This window comes from Labeo rohita, chromosome 5, assembly GCF_022985175.1.
Source record: "Labeo rohita strain BAU-BD-2019 chromosome 5, IGBB_LRoh.1.0, whole genome shotgun sequence".
Taxonomy (NCBI): domain Eukaryota; kingdom Metazoa; phylum Chordata; class Actinopteri; order Cypriniformes; family Cyprinidae; genus Labeo; species Labeo rohita.
In genome coordinates this window covers 2,267,905-2,287,145 of record NC_066873.1, presented here as the reverse complement: position 1 = coordinate 2,287,145, position 19,241 = coordinate 2,267,905, and the positions used below count along the sequence as shown (strand labels likewise).

Here is a 19,241-nt window from a genome sequence, read left to right as displayed (position 1 = left end):
ACTCCAAATACCATACTTTTATTCTTTCGTTATTTAAGAACTGTTGCTTTAATTATCTTTACAAAATAACTGAAAATCGAGCTTTGTCTCAAAATATGTTCAATAATTTTGGAGGTTCTCATTTGCTACTTAAATCTACAGCATTTTAAAAAAACATCAAATATTAGATCAAGTAAGCGCAGAATCAACTTTGCACTGCTGCCTGCGATCGTGCCAAAGATCAGACAATTTTGCATGTGTATGTTGAAAAGCGAATGTTTCGGAAAGTGCTACTCCATGTTTTTCTGCCATCTAATGGTTTAGAGGAAAATAATATCAAAGTAATATGAATCTTTTAGGGATAAAGAAGGTACAAAGGTGTCCTTTTGAAGGTACTGCCCCAGTGACAAGCTGTTGTACCTCTAAAGATACAATTTTTACACTTTTTTATTTTTTTTCCAGAGTGAATCATCTGAAGCGGTTTAGTCATGTTGGCTGGAAGGCAAGCCAATAGAGCATTGCAGTATTCAGCAAGAGTTTGAAATGTCAAAAGCTTGGGTGAGGAGCTGCACAATGTACTTTGACAGGAGAGGTCTGATTTTTCTGCACAACTAGGGCTTTGTTGAAATGTGGCTCGTAAATCTCAAATGGCCATCACAAACTAACGCCAGGATACTTGCTGTTTCCCGTACAAAGGTGTAACTCGCTGTTAACCACCATAGTGTGATGCATTGTTGTAGAAACTAAATGGTTAGTCATGACTGTATTCTGAATATGATCGCACCTCCGTCATTTAAACCATATTGGTTCAACAATATAGGGCGGTCATAAATGACGTCACATGCAGGTGGTGGAGTAATAACTTCTACTAATTCATCGAATTCGAGATCTCTGAGATGCTGCTGTTTTGAACATGGCAGCTGATGACTACAATATTTGTTTGTTTCTTGTTTGGTGTTTGATTCATCATGGCTTCCATCGCACCTCATACTCTGGAGTTCTCTTACGCATTTATGCACACTGGCACTCTTTAAAAACAGCACTTATTAAGGACATGCTAAAATTGCTAAGATTGAAACGGACATATATTTGGTTAATAATGCTTTTGGGAAACACACCCCTGGCATTAGTTTTGTAGACCCCAGTTCAACAGCGATGTTGAACAAGTCATCTGACGGGATGGTAGGGATTACAAAGGAGCTCCATTTTCAAAAGTTTATGTTAATGATGCTTCATCCAAGATGAGATGTGAGCTGAGATAGTGGGGATGTCCTGTCGAAATGTCAGATTGGAAGAAGAAAGAAAAAAAAGTATCATCTGCATAGCCGTGGTAGCAGAAACCATGTGCCTTTATGAGGTTGTGTAAATAGAGAAAAGAAGAGGAGCAAGCTCAGAATTTTAAGAAACCCCAGGGATTACCTGATGAAGAGTGTCCACATTTGAAGCCAGAGTGGTTGTCATCAAGTAGGTTATTTTGTGGGGGGAAAATAAAAAAAAGGAAAAAGCAGAGAGCTGATTGAACACAACTCTTTCAAGAGTTTTGGACAGAGAAGGAAGGAGACAGACTGATTTGTAGTTTTTATGTTGTATTTTTGGCCTGTTTAAATGCGGTGGGAAGGTTGCCAGTAGTGAGAGATGTGTTAATGTGAGTAAGAGCAGGTAGCAGTGATGGGGAGATCTCCTGTTGGAGGTGGGATGGGATCAGGTCTAAGGGACAGGCTGCAGGATGGCTGGCACAGAGAACTTTGGAGACCTTGTTCCCAGTAAGGGGACAGAAGGAAGAGAAGCGTGGAATGTGTATGGGTGGAGGTTGGCTGTGGGAAGGGATGAGTAGTAATTCAGATACATGTAAAATAAGTATTTGAAATTCAAAATATTATTTTGTATTTTATATTTTAAATCCTTTGGAAATCAGTCAAAGTAGTAGTGGGCTTCAAAATAGGTCAAAACAGATTTCAGCCTATAGAGATACCTGCATTGGATGGCCAATTTCACGTGTATTTTCAAAATACAAAATATTGTATTTGTATTTACATACATTTTTCTACACAGTATTTTGAAATTTTATTTTAAATACATTTTAATGTATTTATGCCCATCTCTGGTTTGAGTCAGATTAAATAAAAGAGGTAATACATATAGGAAAATGCATTTATTTTATTCTTAATGTGTTGCATAAAAGGAAAGAATTAGGGCTGGCAGACAAATCCTCCAATTTGTACACAGCCAAACAAGATGAGATTGCACACCTCTGAAGGGGCCGGGAGCCAGCATCGGCATATACCACCAAGTTTGATCTCAGAGCTGAAGCCAGAGAAGCACAACCTTCATCTGTGACACCACAATGACTCAACCTGAAGAGAACAATGACACTCTTCACTTCCTCAGATCAGATCAGATTATCTGTGAATCAATAATTGAAGAGAAAGTGCAAACTTAAAGCACAAATCAATATGTTTGATCTATCATTGGACTAAGATTGAAAATACCATAGAGGACAAAACATGATCATCAAACATCCAAAGTCTCATTCAAGCAGGATAAATAATATGTCATATATGCACTATATCTGTATTTTATGTAAAATGTCTAATGCAAAATCTGTCTTAATTGAAGACACTACTCACTACATACCATGTTTGGGTCCAATGCTGTATGATCTTACCACAGTTTTGCCAGTTTCCAGTACCGCAGAGAGCAGATTCATACTAGAACTTCTTAGTTTATTCCCAGATAGATTCAGTTCTGTCAGGTGTGAGGGTTTTGATCTCAAAGCTGAAGCCAGAGCAGCACAATCTTCATCTGTGACACCACAACCAATCAACCTGTAGAGAGATGAAAATCATACACGAGAAACACTATCAAACAACTATAAAAACAAAAACAAAACAAAACAAAACAAAAAACAACCAAACAACTTGCAATTCCAATACAATTTAATTAATTAATAGCATGAGGAAAACTGCATACACATGCAGTTCTTCATGTCACATTTTTACAAGTTTCATGGGCAAATTTACACAAATAATAAGTAAATAAATAAAAAAAAGACTGAATGTGTTATTGAATTATGTATTTAAATGAATGTGTAAAATTAAACATTTAACTTATCTTTCAGTTTAATGTGTTTAAAACTAATCTGCATGCTGGACTGTGAACTGACATAGTTATGTTTTATTATGTTTTATTATAGTTTGAGTCCAGCTCTAAATAATCAATTACAATTAATAACTACCTTGTAGATTTCAGTTGTTGTCTTCAAGAGTATGTTTCAAGTATGCTGCATTAAATGATACGTCAAATTTTAGTTTTGAGCTACACTATATATATTAGCTGCTTGTACACTTGTTGGTTTGGTCTTGATTTCTGCTTGGCCTTATTTGCCAGTGGTTAAAAATGACAAATATTTAAATTCCATTTTTATGTGCAAGAACATTTTTAATAACTGGTAAACCTGAATTATTCTTGTGCAATCTCTCTGACTTTGTTTAAATGCCTGGAGAATTTTTTTACAGTGTCACTGTATTGAAAACACATCAAAATACTGACCACTAAACACTGGACAACATCTGCAGCACTGAAGATTTATAAGCTTTTAAGCTCATGAAGCATTTTCTTAATGTTTTAACAGTGAAGTGATTGTTCTCAGTGATACTTACTGAACTGGGGTGCACACAATTCTATACAGCCAGTCAGCTAACTGTGTTCTGTAGCATTGGTGCTATGTTGCCAAAACTATCTTTTGGATCTAGCTGTAATTATTTCCCACATCCAAGTTCCAGGTTATAATATGCAAAAGTCTAAACATTAATCTCTTAATTTTACAGTGAATAGTAAAACCCAAAATAAAAGCTTAAACATGGCCGCCAGACAGTGTAAACACATGGAGACCCAGATCACAGTGTGCAATGGTCTGATTGGCCTGAAATTACAGGAGGCATGTAGTAACAAACACCTCAGTTGGTTAAGACATCAAGTAGGATAATACATTATTTTTTCTTTTTAAAACCTGAGCTTAAAAATGGAAGTGTGCTTAATGGGTATGTGAGCTTAATAGGTACGTTTACCCTATATCTTCATGTATTTATGTCCATCTCCGATTGGAGTCAGATGAAATCAAAGCGGTAATACATATAAGAAAATGTATTTAGTTTAGTCTTGCTGTGTTGCATAAAAGGAAAGACTGTAACAGGCAGGAACCCTTCTGCCATGCTGTCCTTGGACCAGTGGGTGGAGTGTACACTGCGTTTAGTAGTGGAGTCCTAAACAGGGCTGGCAGACCAATCCACCAATTTGGACGCCACCAAACGAGATGAGTTTGCACACCTCTGAAGAGGGCCAGGAACCGGCTTCAGCATAAACCACCAGAGGGAAGGAAGGTTCAGTAGAGTGGGAGGAAACTACAGAAGCTATCAGACTGAAGCTGATCCTGAGGAAACTGGACTGACATTGAAATACTGAGAGTCCTACAATAAAACACACAGACAGTCACATAAGAGACATTACTGCTGTCACATCACATCAGCAGATCAATTTCAGAAAAAAGTTATATTAGCCAGTGATATTAGTATATTCATATTACAGCCAGAGATATGGATGAAAAATTGATCATATATTAATTACAGTAAACTATTAACAACCGCCTCTATATTTAAACAAAGAGTCACTAGAAGATATGAAAATATTCATATATTCATGAATCAGTCGTATCACAGAATTAAACACAGTTTAAAATACAGACACTAAAATGGAGCTTAATCATTGTCTTATATTCTCCAGTTATACACAAGGGAGGTCTTATACTAAACTTGGGTCAATTTAAAAGATTTAAATAATAATATACTCACAACAATTGAATGTTTCCAGTTTATAATGTGGATCATTCTTCAGATCAGAAAGTAACTTCACTCCAGATTCTCCTAGATTATTTCCCATAAGATCCAGACATCTCAGGTGTGAGGGGTTTGATCTTAGGGTTACACTTTATTTTGATAGTCCACTTTAGACATTCTACTAACTATAAGTAACTTTGCAACTACATGTCAACTAATTCTTATTAATTTGCAGCTACAGGTCTACTAACTCTCAGAACAGACTGTTAGGTTAGGTTTAGGGTTAGTAGAATAAGTTGACATGTTTAGAAGAGTGTTAGAAGATATTAAGCAGACAGTCTACTAATACTCTAGTGACTAGTTGACATGCAGTTGCAAAGTTACTTACTAATAGTAGAATGTCTAAAGTGGACTATCAAAATAAAGTGTTACCGATCTTAGAGCTGAAGCCAGAGCAGCACAACCTTCATCTGTGACACCACAATCTCTCAAACTGTAGAGAACAATAACAATGTGAATTGTAGTTGAAGTGTCTATAGTTTGCTATTGACTTTGGTCTTAGAGCAGGAGTGAGATTACAACAACAAGCACTGTCACATACTGCTGCTGACAGAATGAGATTTATACATGTTGATGCTCAATGGTGCTGTCTGAAACTGTCACGTGCTTCAGGACTGAACAGACACACAGACCTGAATGTGAGATATTGTTTCATAGTGATATAAGGACGGATCTGTCTGGAGAAACACCTCTAATAAACACCTACAGGAGGACATTTGCTTCACAGGAACCACGTGTTACCCATTGCATCTCATTCATTAACTCATAACTTCACGTTTGGTCTCATCTGGCGGTTAAACTGAATAGGAATGTGTTTAACTCAGTAGAGATATTCAAGGTCTTAATGTACAATGTAAGATCTGGTGTTTTCACTGTGTTTCAGAAACAATCTCCGTACACACTACACAACCGAAAACGCATGTCATGTGACCATTCACTGAAGTTGGTTGCTAGTCACTGGCAGGTACAACAAAGAGCATCATGTTATTGTTTACACAGTCGTCAAGGATACACAGAGCTAATGTGGGCAGCCATGTCATCATTTACAAAAGTGTTTTTGAAAGTCTCTGTTTTTGTTTAAGGGTCGAAAATGTCAGAGTAGTGTAAACAATAGACATAACCGTTGCAAAAGTTGTGTTTTAAAACGAAAACACACTAGTGTAAACATCAGGATTTACATTGAAAGACACTTTTCTGATAACATAGAGAGATGATCTTACCACAGACTCCCCAGTTTACAGTGAGGATCCTTCAGTACAGCAAAAAGCGAATTCACTGAATCTCTTAGTTTATTATCAGACAGATTCAGTTTTCTCAGGTGTGAGGGGTTTGATCTCAGAGCTGAAGTCAGAGCAGCACAACCTTCATCTGTGACACCACAATCATTCAAGCTGTAGAGAGCAATGACACACACTTCACTCTCTCAGATCAGTTTAGCAATGAATCCATTATTAAAGAGAAAGTAGAAACTTAGGGCACATTAACATGGTGTTAATGACACCATTCAATTCAAGTGAATGGAGTTCTACTCCATAGAGTTTTACTATGTTCAGATCTGTACTAATATGTATGAAGTAGTGATTTGTGTGTGTGTGTGTGTAAGTACAGTTTTGAGAAACCTGAGATCACCTGGACTGTGAGATACTATTTATGGCAGATATTTACACCTCAGTGTAATGCAGTCCATTACAATACATTATGTAATAATATCCATTCATTTTCTAAAACACTTTATCGTCTGCAGGTATGTGGGGAGCTGGAGTCTATCTCAGGACACAGACAGGCGATACCATGAATGGATGGCCAATCTATTACAAGCCTCACACACACATGGGAATTTATACACCTACAGGCAATTTAAAAATAAATGCTTGTCCAATCACTGATAAGTATTCAGTATAAAATAATTTGACAATACTTTAATGATTTGTTCTACAGAGTAAACTGCTCATACAAAAAATGCAAATTTTGAAGCTTTTTTGTTTTTTGAAAGCGTATGTTTGTAATACTAGATAAGACAGTTTGAGGTGTGAGTGTGTGCAGTTTATGTTGTAGAACAAAATGTCACAAATTATCTTTTTTTTCTTTTTGGATTTGTTATTTTGTTTTCAAAATTGTAATTTGTTTTGCACTTACATACAGTATACTTTACATTGTGTCATGTATTATTTTACCATAGTATCTCCAGTTTACAGTGAGGATTCTGTAGTACATCAGAAAACAGTTTTACTGAACTTCCTAGTTTATTCCACGACAGATCCAGTTCTCTCAGGTGTGAGGGGTTTGATCTCAGAGCTGAAGCCAGAGCAGCACAACCTCCATCTGTGACACCACACTTACTCAACCTGTAGAGAACAATGACACATTCTTCACTCTCTCAGATCACATCAGTTTAGATGTGAATCCATTATTAAAGAGAAAGTAAAAACTTAAAGTGGAAGTGAAGCAGTCAGTCAAGTTTACATCATTTAGTAAACTGATTTCCACTTTGATTAAGACATATATAACAAACACGATTAATGTAACCGTTTGAAAGAAAAAAAAGGATGATTTGTTTGCCATCTTGCAATACCACAGTATGTGATGTCACAGGGTTGGTTTGCTCCATTGACCAGTTAAGTATTATAAACATTTTTTTTTTACCTTTTGAACACACACTTGTTTTGAAATGGAGGAAGGTGAAGTAAGTCCAATTGCTTATGCATTTGAGCAGATATGGTGAGTAGTCTCGAGTGGAAGAAGTCGTGAACTGGATTGGGATTAAGAGCACGTCGGAAACAATATGTTTATGTGGATACTCATCAAGACATAATTTTGTGTGCATTGAGTGCACAGAGAACTCAATTTGGTACTCACATGCTGTCGGAGCTACATTTTTGCATTTGTGTGGACAGAAACAATCTATCACAGCGCGTGAGTAACACATTGAAATCTCTTTTGCACTGCCTCACACTTGAATGGCTTAAAACACTTTAATGTTTTATAAATGAGTTAAAACACATGAGAATTATAAACTTTCTTGAAAAAGCAGCACTGTCCCAATTATTTACAGTAGATAGGTGATTAGACTAAACAGCGGGAAGCAAATTGTATTTGCAGGTGAACATAAAATATCTTACACATCACTACTGGTGAACGAGCCAGTGTAATGCAAATATGTCTGAAAGGTCTGACATAATAAGATGTGACATGAACTATATTGTATGAGACGTTGTTTTTTTTTTCACGTTGCGCCTCGCATTATGAAAACAATGTTTGGGATACCATGATCAAAACTTTGTGATGAAGACAGTTTGATGATATTCATCCAAATTATGGTAAAAGCCAAAAACATTTGTGTGCTAAAATAACATTTGTGTGTTCAAAAAGTAAAGAAATGCCTATATTACTTCACTGGCCAATGGAGCAAACCAACCCCATGACATCACAAGCTGTGATATTGCAAGATGACGGCACCCTTACTCCAAGACCTATAATAAAATTTTTTCTTTAAAATGGTTACATTTTTGGCCATGTTCGGCCATGTGGTAGGCCTACCATAGCATACAATTATAAAATATTTAGATACTGGTATGTAGGCCTTAATGTTACCTTGTAGTTTAAGTTGCTGTTTATAATAACACATTAGATGGCATAGATGACTGTTTGATGGATCGTTAGACTAAGATCAAAAATGCCACAGAGCACAAAACATGATCATAGAGCATCCAAAGTCTCATTCAAGCAGGATAAATAATATTTCTTATATGCACTGTATTTTACGTAAAATGTCTCTCATCCAAAATCTGTCTTAATTGATGACACTACTCACTACATAGCATACATGAGTCATATACTTTATGATCTTACAATAGTTTCTCCAGTTTACAATGAGGATTTTGTAGGACATCAGAAAGGAGCTTCACTGAATCTCCTAGTTTATTACAGGTCAGATCCAGTTGTCTCAGGTGTGAGGGGTTTGATCTCAGAGCTGAAGCCAGAGCAGCACAACCTTGACCTGTGACACCGCAATCAATCAATCTGTAGAGAGATGAAAATCATACACTATCAAATAGCGAAACACTATCAAATAGCTATCAAAAAAGACACTACAATTACAAATTAATTAATTAATTAATAGCATGAGGAAAAACTACATACAGTACATTTCTTCATGTCAAATTATTCAAGTTTCATGGGCAAATTTTCACAAAAAAAAAAAAAAAAAAAATATATATATATATATATATATATATGTAACTGATGTATTAAGTAAAACATATCTTTTAACTGGTTTAATGTGTTTAAAACTAATCTGGACTGTGAACTGGCAGATAGTTCATGTGTTTTATATTATAAGTTTGAGACAAGCTCTTATCACTCCAGACACCCTAAAATGTCAAAACTCAAAACTATATATATATATATATATAGGGGTGCTGGGTGTAACAATGGTCATTTTAGATGACCTTTCGGTTGTATTTAATTATAAAACCCTTTATTTTCATTATATATTTCGGTAACACTTTATTTTAAGGGTCCAGAATAATGCATTAGTTAAGCATTAATTAACGGTTAATTTGTTCACAGTTAAGCATTAGTTCAGCACAAACACACTAGCAATTAATGGTTAATTTAACATTTTAAGGTTCCCAAATGATGTATTAGTTAAGTATGAATAAACTAGTAATTCATAATTAACTTGTTCACAATTATGCATCAGATAAGCATGAACACATACATAAATAATGATTAACTCAACGTATAGTAAGGGCATATTAGCCATTATTTACAAATTATTAAATGTTTAAAAACACATAAGTAAGCAAAAATAAATAACAAAAATAAGCTAGTAATTAATAAATAACTGAATGTACAGTAAATACATGTTAGCCATTATTTTCAACTTAATAAGCTATTATTATTTTTATATTTTTTGTAGTGATGTAAATATATTTCTGTGATTTACCATCTATTAAGTTAACCAAATAATAAACTAGTAATTATGTTTAATTACTGCTGGTTTGCAATTATAAATGGCTAAAATAGTGTAATAAAGACTATTTGATGCATCAGGTTCTACAGTTCTAATGTTAAAGTTATATCCACAATAATTATGGCACTTATTAAGTGATATTCAAGTTCATTTACCAGAATAAGCCAATAATTACGGCTAAACTGCCATTAATACGGTACTAATAAAGCCAATTTGACCCCCTATTCTAAAGTGAAAGTTATATCCACATTAATTATGGCAAATATTAAGTGATATTCAAGTTTATTTACTAGAATAAGCCAATAATTAAGACTAAACTGCCATTTATACAGTACTAATAAAGCCAATTTGACCCCCTATTCTAAAGTGAAATTTATATCCACATTAATTATGGCACTTAAGTGATATTGAAGTTTATTGACCAGAATGAGCCAATAATTAAGGCTGAACTGCCATTAATTAATGGTGCCATAATAATAATAAGTGCAATAAGTGATTAATTACGTGATATGATACGTGATCTCATGATAATTCGTATGTATTTTATGTAAAATGTGGTTCTACAAAACGTACATCAACTTACGTTTTTCCAGGCACTAAAACGTACAATACGTTTTTTTTAATGCAGTATTTACAGCATCTATACGTACAAATACATACGTATTGTTAGAATTTTAACGTACAATACGTTCGTTTTGACAACACCATGCTGCGACTAACAATAGAACCATAAAATATACTGAACACGCATCATAATTACAAAATGCGCTGTAATCCAGATCTTCAGAATCCATACGACTGCGAGGAACAGACCCAAATTCAAGCTTTTATCCGGCGATCTTCATCTCCATCCCGAACAGCGAATCCAGCAGCAACAGCTATAACCCGCGCTGAAGTGCATTTTCTAAATTCACATATAGCCGCATTAGAGACTACAGGTTTTACGACAGGAAAAAAACAACGCTCATTGGCTCCCGCCTGCCTTCGTCACAGATTACGACATGACGTGTTTCTGGCGTTTGAATGATGCGCGGGCGCATTCACGGAGTGGATCAAGACAATAATCTGGATATTATTTTCAGCGATTATCATTTTAAAATCTGCCCAGCACCTCAAACAAACCAGTGGCGATTTCTTTAAGACTGCAAGGGAAGCTCAGCTTCCCCTATAATGTCACAAAATTAATGGTCAAATTATGTACTATTGTATTAACATTTTATTGACTAAAAATGCGTTAGAAAACGTTCATCTCAAAGACGAGTTCGTTCAGAATCAGTTAGATATAGCAGGTCGGCTGACTTGATTTTCTTCTCATACATTCCCGTAGCGTCACAGTGCATTTCCCCCGTTGAAGCCCAGCGTCCATTGACTTCAATGCGGCTGCTTTGAACGTTTTTTTTCAGTGCTTTGAAACTAGACGGTCATTGGATAAACGCTGCGATTATGTCCCGCCCACGGACGCTCAGCGTCTCTGGGGGTGAATGAGGAGCAAATGAGGAGTGGGCTGGCCTGGACTCCGAGCTTCTGCGTGATGATTGGAGGGTCTGTCGAAAGATTGCATCTCCTTTTGACTGACAGCGATTTTGTACTATAAGGAATCGCTGAAGCTATTCGCGCTCAGTCCCATCGCGGATTTCTCAAGTTCAGTCGAAATAAAAACTGCTGCAACCTATTTCTTTATATTTGCTTGGCGAAATTGCTTGATTTTCATCATACATTTCACACAATTATACACCACATTCCTTGTTTCACTTTTACAGAGTTTAATATTTTTTTTAGATCGTTCATTCATTCATTCATGTTAATATTTAATGTAGTAATCAATATATATATATAGATTACTACATTAAATATTAACATGGAGGATGACTATAAATTAATATATATATATATATATATATATAGTAATCTTGAAAAATTTTAACATAACATAATGAAACCTTATATTTCTATTAAAATACTTTAGAAATAAATAAATAAATAAATCTCCATAATAACCTTATTTAAATTGCAAAATATTTATACTATATAGTAGCATCTGACTAAAAGAAAAAATACATCATATTTTGCATAATAAAACTAAAGCTTTTTTTTTTTACGATTGTTTGCATTGTGACTTACTTATGACAATAAGGCACATTCTTGTGAATAAATAAATAGACAATTTTACGATGTAGGCCGAAAATGAGCTTCCCCCTATTTGACAGACCAGTAGCCGCCACTGAAACAAACCTACTGCATTCTGCCAGAGAGGACTGCGACTCCAAATGCATCGTCATTTGGATTACTTTTTGGTACGGCTGTTGATATTTTTGTAATAAATCAATGATTGTGATTGCACTGTCATGTTTTGTTTTCTTTATAACTGTACAGAGAGAGTTATGGTTAACATTAGGTTTAGGGGTAGTAGTGGGATTAGCGACTATAAAAAATATTTTTATTCAAAATTCTTAATAAATGGCAATTTCCCTGCATGTTTTGGTCAGTTACGTTTTATGTTAATGAAATAAAAGATACGTAAATATTTTACGTTTTTTAACAAAAAAATACGTAGCTATCTGTACGTTTTAAACGTTGAAATACGTCTAAATTGTATGTTTTAGCATCAATACAAAGTTAAAAAATCTACGTTATGTCCCTAAACGTTAACGTTACGTATAAATACCTACGTATAAACAGTGAGACCAGGCTGAATTAATGGATTATTCTGGTAAATAAACTTGAAAATCACTTAATAAGTGCCATAATTAATGTGGATATAACTTTCACTTTAGAATAGGGGGTCAAATTGGCTTTATTAGTACTGTATTAATGGCAGTTTAGCCTTAATTATTGGCTTATTCTGGTAAATAAGCTTGAAAATCACTTAATAAGTGCCATAATTAATGTGGATATAACTTTAACAGAACTGTAGAACCTGATACATAAAATAGTCTTTATTACACTATTTTAGCCATTTATAATTGCAAACCAGCAGTAAATAAACATAATTACTAGCTTATTATTTGGTTAACTTAAAAGATGGTAAATCACAGAAATATATTTAGATCACTCCATAATAATAATAATAATAATAATAATAATAATGGCTTATTAAGTTGTAAATAATGGCTAACATGTATTTACTGTACATTCAGTTATTTATTAATTACTAGCTTATTTTTGTTATTTATTTTTGCTTATTTATGTGTCTTTAAATGTTTAATACTTTGTAAATAATGGCTATTATGCCCTTACTATATGTTCAGTTAATCATTATTTATGTATGTGTTCATGCTTATCTGATGCATAATTGTAAACAAGTTAATCGTGAATTACTAGTTTATTAATACTTAACTAATACATCATTTGGAACCTTAAAATGTTAAATTAATCATTAATTACTAGTGTGTTTGTGCTGAACTAATGCTTAACTGTGAACAAATTAACCGTTAATTAATGCTTAACTATGCATTATTTTGGACCCTTAAAATAAAGTGTTACCTATATTTCATTATATATTTTTTATTATAACTAATAAACAATTAACGCATTTCATAATAACAATGTTATGAGATGAATCCGCCAGTAGGTCGCAGTAAGTCAAAGTCTTTGTGATGGAATAATTCAATCGATTAAAAAAATGTAGATTCATTCATAAATGAGACAGCGCTGTGAGACTACAGATGTGTGACGTGGTTTGGAACTATTTTTGTTTACAAAATTAATCGGAATCAGACAACAGTGTTCATAAAATGTAAGACATTAATATTAACTTTGTGTAAAATTGAAAAAATGTATAAAACTGTTGTATAAATTAAGTTTTACTTTTGCAAACTCCCATTATAATCATTAAAAAGCTGTTACTTGTCTTAGTTCATTACGATCTCACAAACTTTAATTAATGAAGCTCTCTACACTAGATACTGAATCTATTATTTACATTGTCTCTATTCTGTTGTATTGGCTGCAATCTGCAGATATTATGGCCAATCAAAAAAGGTATTGCGCAGCGAACCATAGACACAGATATTCGAGAAGGGTATAACTGCAGCCTGGAGATCTCCAAATGGGGGTGGGGAACTCCAAAAGGGGGTGGGAGCTCCAAAATAGGGCGTGGCTTCCTACCATTGACAGACAGGCACACGACACGCACGCGCAATTTTTCCCCCAATCCACCCCCAATCCAAGCACAAACTCTGCCCCACAGCTGATTCTAAAGGTTTTACTGGTTGTGTCAATTACAGTGTTGATTTCCTACACTATGCTACAAACAATGCTAACCCCTAAACCCTGACCCTAACCTTAACCAGTAAAACTGGCTCCAGGGTGCTGAATAGCGTGGTGGATAAACAGTTAATAAAATTACGCAATATAAGATCGCCGGGCCGTTCCGTAACTCCCCAACTGGACCTCACCGGACAGTGGGACCTTTTTAGTTACACTCAGCGTCACTACACCCTCCTACCCTGCGAATTTCAAGTCCTGGGATGCCCCCCTTTCTTAAAACAAAGCGATAGAGTAAAACCTTTCCCCTGCACTGTGCTGTGACGGCTCGCGGGAGATTCACGTTTATATCATTAAGCAGAGGTTCTAACTCCAGTCCGAACACCACTGGCCACGAGCTTTGGGCTCGTATATTTATTTATGTAGCATATTTAGCTTTATTTTAAAACAAATGGAAACAATGTTTAATTTATAAAGTTTTATTTTGAAACATTAGCCATTAACAATTGGCTGAAGCCAGAACCAAAGGTGAAAGTCTTTGCACGACGAGATTCCACCCCATTTTGGAGGTTTTGCCCACTTTTGGAGTTCCCGCCCCCATTTGGAGCTACATTGCACTACATTTATGTGCAGAACTGGAATCACTTTCATAATCTTTTGAATGGATAAAGTAGAGAAATCACTTTAATTTCTAAATAAACCTAACCAGTTGGAACTGAAATGCTGCCGCCCCCCCGCCCCCCGTTAAAAAAATTCACTCCCCGGACTTTGTCCCGCACATCCTCGACCCATTTCCAGCCCTGTAGAAATATATATATAGTTATGAGTTATGTATTCAAATAAGTAACGCCAGTTTGTTTTCCCATTTATTGACTGAGTAGTCTCCTGTCCCCATGCATACTGAGAGAAATCGGAAGTACAGAGGCATTTTGTCGGCTGTGTGAACTTGATAATACCGTAGTCCTAGACTAAATGTGAACATACATTTACTCATCTCACTTGCAAAAAAAAAAAACACAGATTCAGTCTTCATCAAAATGAATTAAAACAGTGAAATGCAAACTTTGTCAAATATGACGCAAACCTGCAATAATTAAATATGTTAAATAACACAAATATCCTTTATGTATTTAATCCCATTTTATTAACCATTGTCTTTGCTGCTGACCTTTGATAATCCAGTTCAACCATACTAATAAGAAAAATGACTTTGGATAAATTAACATTTGTGCTTTATTGTTTTTTTTTTTATTTATATTATTGCTAAAGAGTGTTGAACTTTCTTCTTCTGTGTTCAGCTGTGCAGACACGAATTTACTTTTCCTTCAGCCTGGGCTTATTCATTTCACTTTGGTGTGAATGGGCTTTTAGTTAAAAATATAACTTTTCATATTAAAAACAAAACAACAAGCAAGCCCTTAAAAGTAACGCAAAAGTAATGTAATGCATTACTTTCCATAAAAATTAACTAAGTAACATAATTAATTACTTTTTTTAGGAAGTAACACAATATTGTAATGCACTTTTTATAAAAGCAACTTTCCCCAACACTGGCTAAATATGAACTGCTTCTCCACTTGTTTGGTTGGTCTTGATTTCTGCTTGGCCTTATTTGCCAATGGTTTAAAAATGACAAATACTTAAGTCTTCATATATAAGAACATTTTAATAACTGGTAAACCTGGATTATTCTTATGCAACCTCTCTGACTTTGTTTGAATGTCTGGAGAAATATTTTACAGTGTCACTGAATATAAAACACATTAAAATACTGGCCACTAAACACTGGACAACATCTGCAGCACTGAACATTTATGAGTGAAGTGATTGTTCTCAGTCATACTTACCTGACTGATCTGGATTCTTTAATCACCGGCAGCAGCTGTTGAAGAACTTTCATATTTTCTTGTTTATTCTTTATTTTAACAAATTCATCAAGACGAAACTCACTCAGCTCCTTTTCTGATGTCAACAACACAAAAACTACAGCTGACCACTGAGATGAAGTGAGTTTGGCTTCCTTTATTGTTTCAGATTTCAGATACTGCTGTATTTCCTCCACCAATGAACGATCACCCAATTCATTCAGACAGTGGAACAGATTGATGGATTTCTCTGGAGAGTCAGTGGTCCTGATCTTCTTCTTGATGTACTCAGCTGTTTCTGTCTCATTGCTGTCAGAGTTGCTGCTTTTCAGCATTATTATTTGTTGTAGGAGAATCTGATGAGACTCCACTGACAATCCCAGAAGGAACCGCAGGAAAAGATCCAGATGTCCATTTTTACTCAGTAGAGCTTCATCCACAGCTCTCTGATGCAGCTCAGATAATGAAACATGTTCTGATGAAATGAGCTGAAACCAGTCCTTCACTTTAGACCGCAAACTCTGTTTGGTGATTTGGTCAAACACATTTCTGTTGTTGTTTGTCCAGGAGAGGTGCACATATAGAGCTGCTAGATGTTCCTGAATGCTCAGATGAACAAAGCAGAAGACTTTCCCCTGATACAAGCCAAACTCCTCTCTGAAGATCTGAGTGCACAATCCTGAATACACTGATGCTTCTGTCACATCAATGCCACACTCTCTCAGGTCTTCCTCATAGAAGATCAGGTTTCCTTTCACAAGCTGCTCAAAAGCCACTTTCCCCAGTTTGAAGATCATGTCTTCATCTGTCACCTTCTTCTCATAGTCCTTCTCACGTTTGATGTTGGTCTGAAGAATCAGGAAGTGTGTGTACATTTGAGTGAGAGTCTTGGGAATCTCTCCACTCTCTGCCCGACTCAACATCTTCTCTAGAACAGCGGCTGAGATCCAGCAGAACACTGGGATGTGGCACATGATGTAGAGGCTCCTTGATGACTTCAGGTGTGAGATGATCCTGTTGGCCAGACTCTGATCACTGATTCTCTTCCTGAAGTATTCCTCCTTCTGTGGATCATTGAAGCCTCGCACCTCTGTCACTCGATGGACACACTCAGAGGGGACGAGATCAGCTGCTGCTGGTCTGGAGGTGATCCAGATGAGAGCAGAGGGAAGCAGATTCCCCACAATGAGGTTCATCAGCAGCACGTCCACTGAGGCTGATTCAGATATATTACACAGTTTCACTTTGCTCTTGAAGTCCAGAGGCAGACGACACTCATCCAGACCATCAAAGATGAACAACACTTTATATTCATCACTGGATATTTCCATTTCTTTAGTTTCAGGGAAAAAGACGTGAAGAAGATCTGAAAGACTGAGTGTTTTGTCCTTCATCAAGTTAATTTCTCTGAAAGGAAGTGGAAATATGAGCTGGACGTCCTGATTCTGTTTCCCTTCAGTCCAGTCCAGGATGAACTTCTGCACAGAGACTGTTTTTCCAATGCCAGCGACTCCCTTTGTCAGCACAGTTCTGATGGCTTTGTCTTGTCCAGGTAAAGGTCTAAAGATGTCATTGCATTTGATGGCTGTGTCCTCTGTTGCTGCTCTCCTGGATTATGTCTCAATCTGTCTCACCTCATGCTCATTACTGATCTCTCCACTCTCACTCTCTGTGATGTAGAGCTCTGTGTAGATCTCATTCAGGAGTGTTGGGTTTCCCTGCACCGCTGTTCCCTCATACAGACGCCCAAACTTCTGCATCAGAGTTGATCTAAACATGCTGAGGACCTCATGGCTGTAAAATTACAATACCATATTATTACATGAGTTACAGAGGTAAATGTACAATGCAAAATGTCTTTTTGTTTGTTTGTTTTCTGTATTACACTGCAAAAAATGCTTTTCTTACTTAGATGTTTGTCTTGTTTCCAGCCACAATATCTAAAAATTCTTAAATCAAGAAGGATTTTCTAGACAAGTAAAAATTATTGTCTTGTTTAAAAAAAATAAATAAAATAATAATAATAATAAAATAAAATAAAATAAATAAATAAAAAGTTAAATTTTAAGTTAAAGAGTTAAATTTAACTCACTTAAATTTAATGTACTTTTTTTCTGAAAACAAGATAATTTTTATTTGTCTAGAAAATCCTTCTTGATTTAAGAATTTTTAGATATTTTGGCTGGAAACAAGACAAAAAAATCTAAGTAAGAAAAGCATTTTTTGCAGTGTATGATACACTCAAAATATAAGGTTTATGAAATGTGTCAGTTACTAATAATCTTTTTGAGTAATATGTGATAAAAAAAAAAATGGATACCTGCTGTCCTGCGGTTGATTCATAGACTTGTCATATTTCTTACAGATGAGGTTTGTTATATCTGATCTGGGTGGCAGGACTGACCTTGAATCAAGAATCAGATACTTTGATATTGGTGACATTCTTCTCATGACCTTGATTCTACTTTGTGCTCTATATCTGCTCATTGTCATTAGATTTACGGCATTTCCTAGCCACATTTCTGCCCATATTTATTTATTTATTATTTTCCTGTATAATTATGACAGTCTAGTTTTAAATATTTCCTACTATAATCATTTCTTTTACAAAAATGTTTACTTAAACCTTGTTTCGTCACTCTTAAACTTAATTGGATACTCCATAGACCGGTCACTCTTCATAGACGCACAGCTGGGCTCTGGTTCTGATCTCTTCTGATGAACTGAACTATAACAGAGAATCATTTGAATTACTGTAGGCTGTTAATATTAATTTATTATTAAAAACACTTGTGATTTTTCCATTTATACTATGTTTAAAAAAAAAAAAAAACTCAGACTAAGTTTTAATATGAATACCTTATATAGTTCTGATTTCTTCTGTTGAACAGATTTAATACTGGCATTCATTTTAATAAAGGATCTCTTATATAAAAAAAAATACTTTGTAAGGTGGCTTTATGGTCTTATTATTTTAAAATTTTTTTTTTTTAAAAACTTAAATAATAAAACACGATGATCATCTTTAATAGAAATTGGTGATTTAATATAGTATGTTTTCAAAGTACCCGCATCCTGGAGAAAAGTCTTCATCTCTGGATGTTTGTGTGTCACCTAGAGTTGAGCCGGATACTCGGCTGAAACGAGTATCCGGCACGGATAAAGCACTTTTGCCGAGTACGAGTATCATACGAGTAATACGAGTCAATATCTGTGCTAGGATTGAATAAAAATTCTCATTGGGTAGTTTACTGTGTCTGCGTTCTGTGATAGGCTAGTCAACACACATACTAGAGATGCGCGGATGAGCTTAAACGTCACCGG

The 19,241-nt window shown here is 35.3% G+C and overlaps 1 pseudogene; it reads right to left on the bottom strand.

The window, feature by feature from the left end:
- Positions 1-1,558: 1,558 nt before the first annotated feature.
- Positions 1,559-18,359, bottom strand: LOC127166176 (NLR family CARD domain-containing protein 3-like; annotated as a pseudogene).
- Between the last annotated feature and the right edge of the window lie 882 nt (positions 18,360-19,241).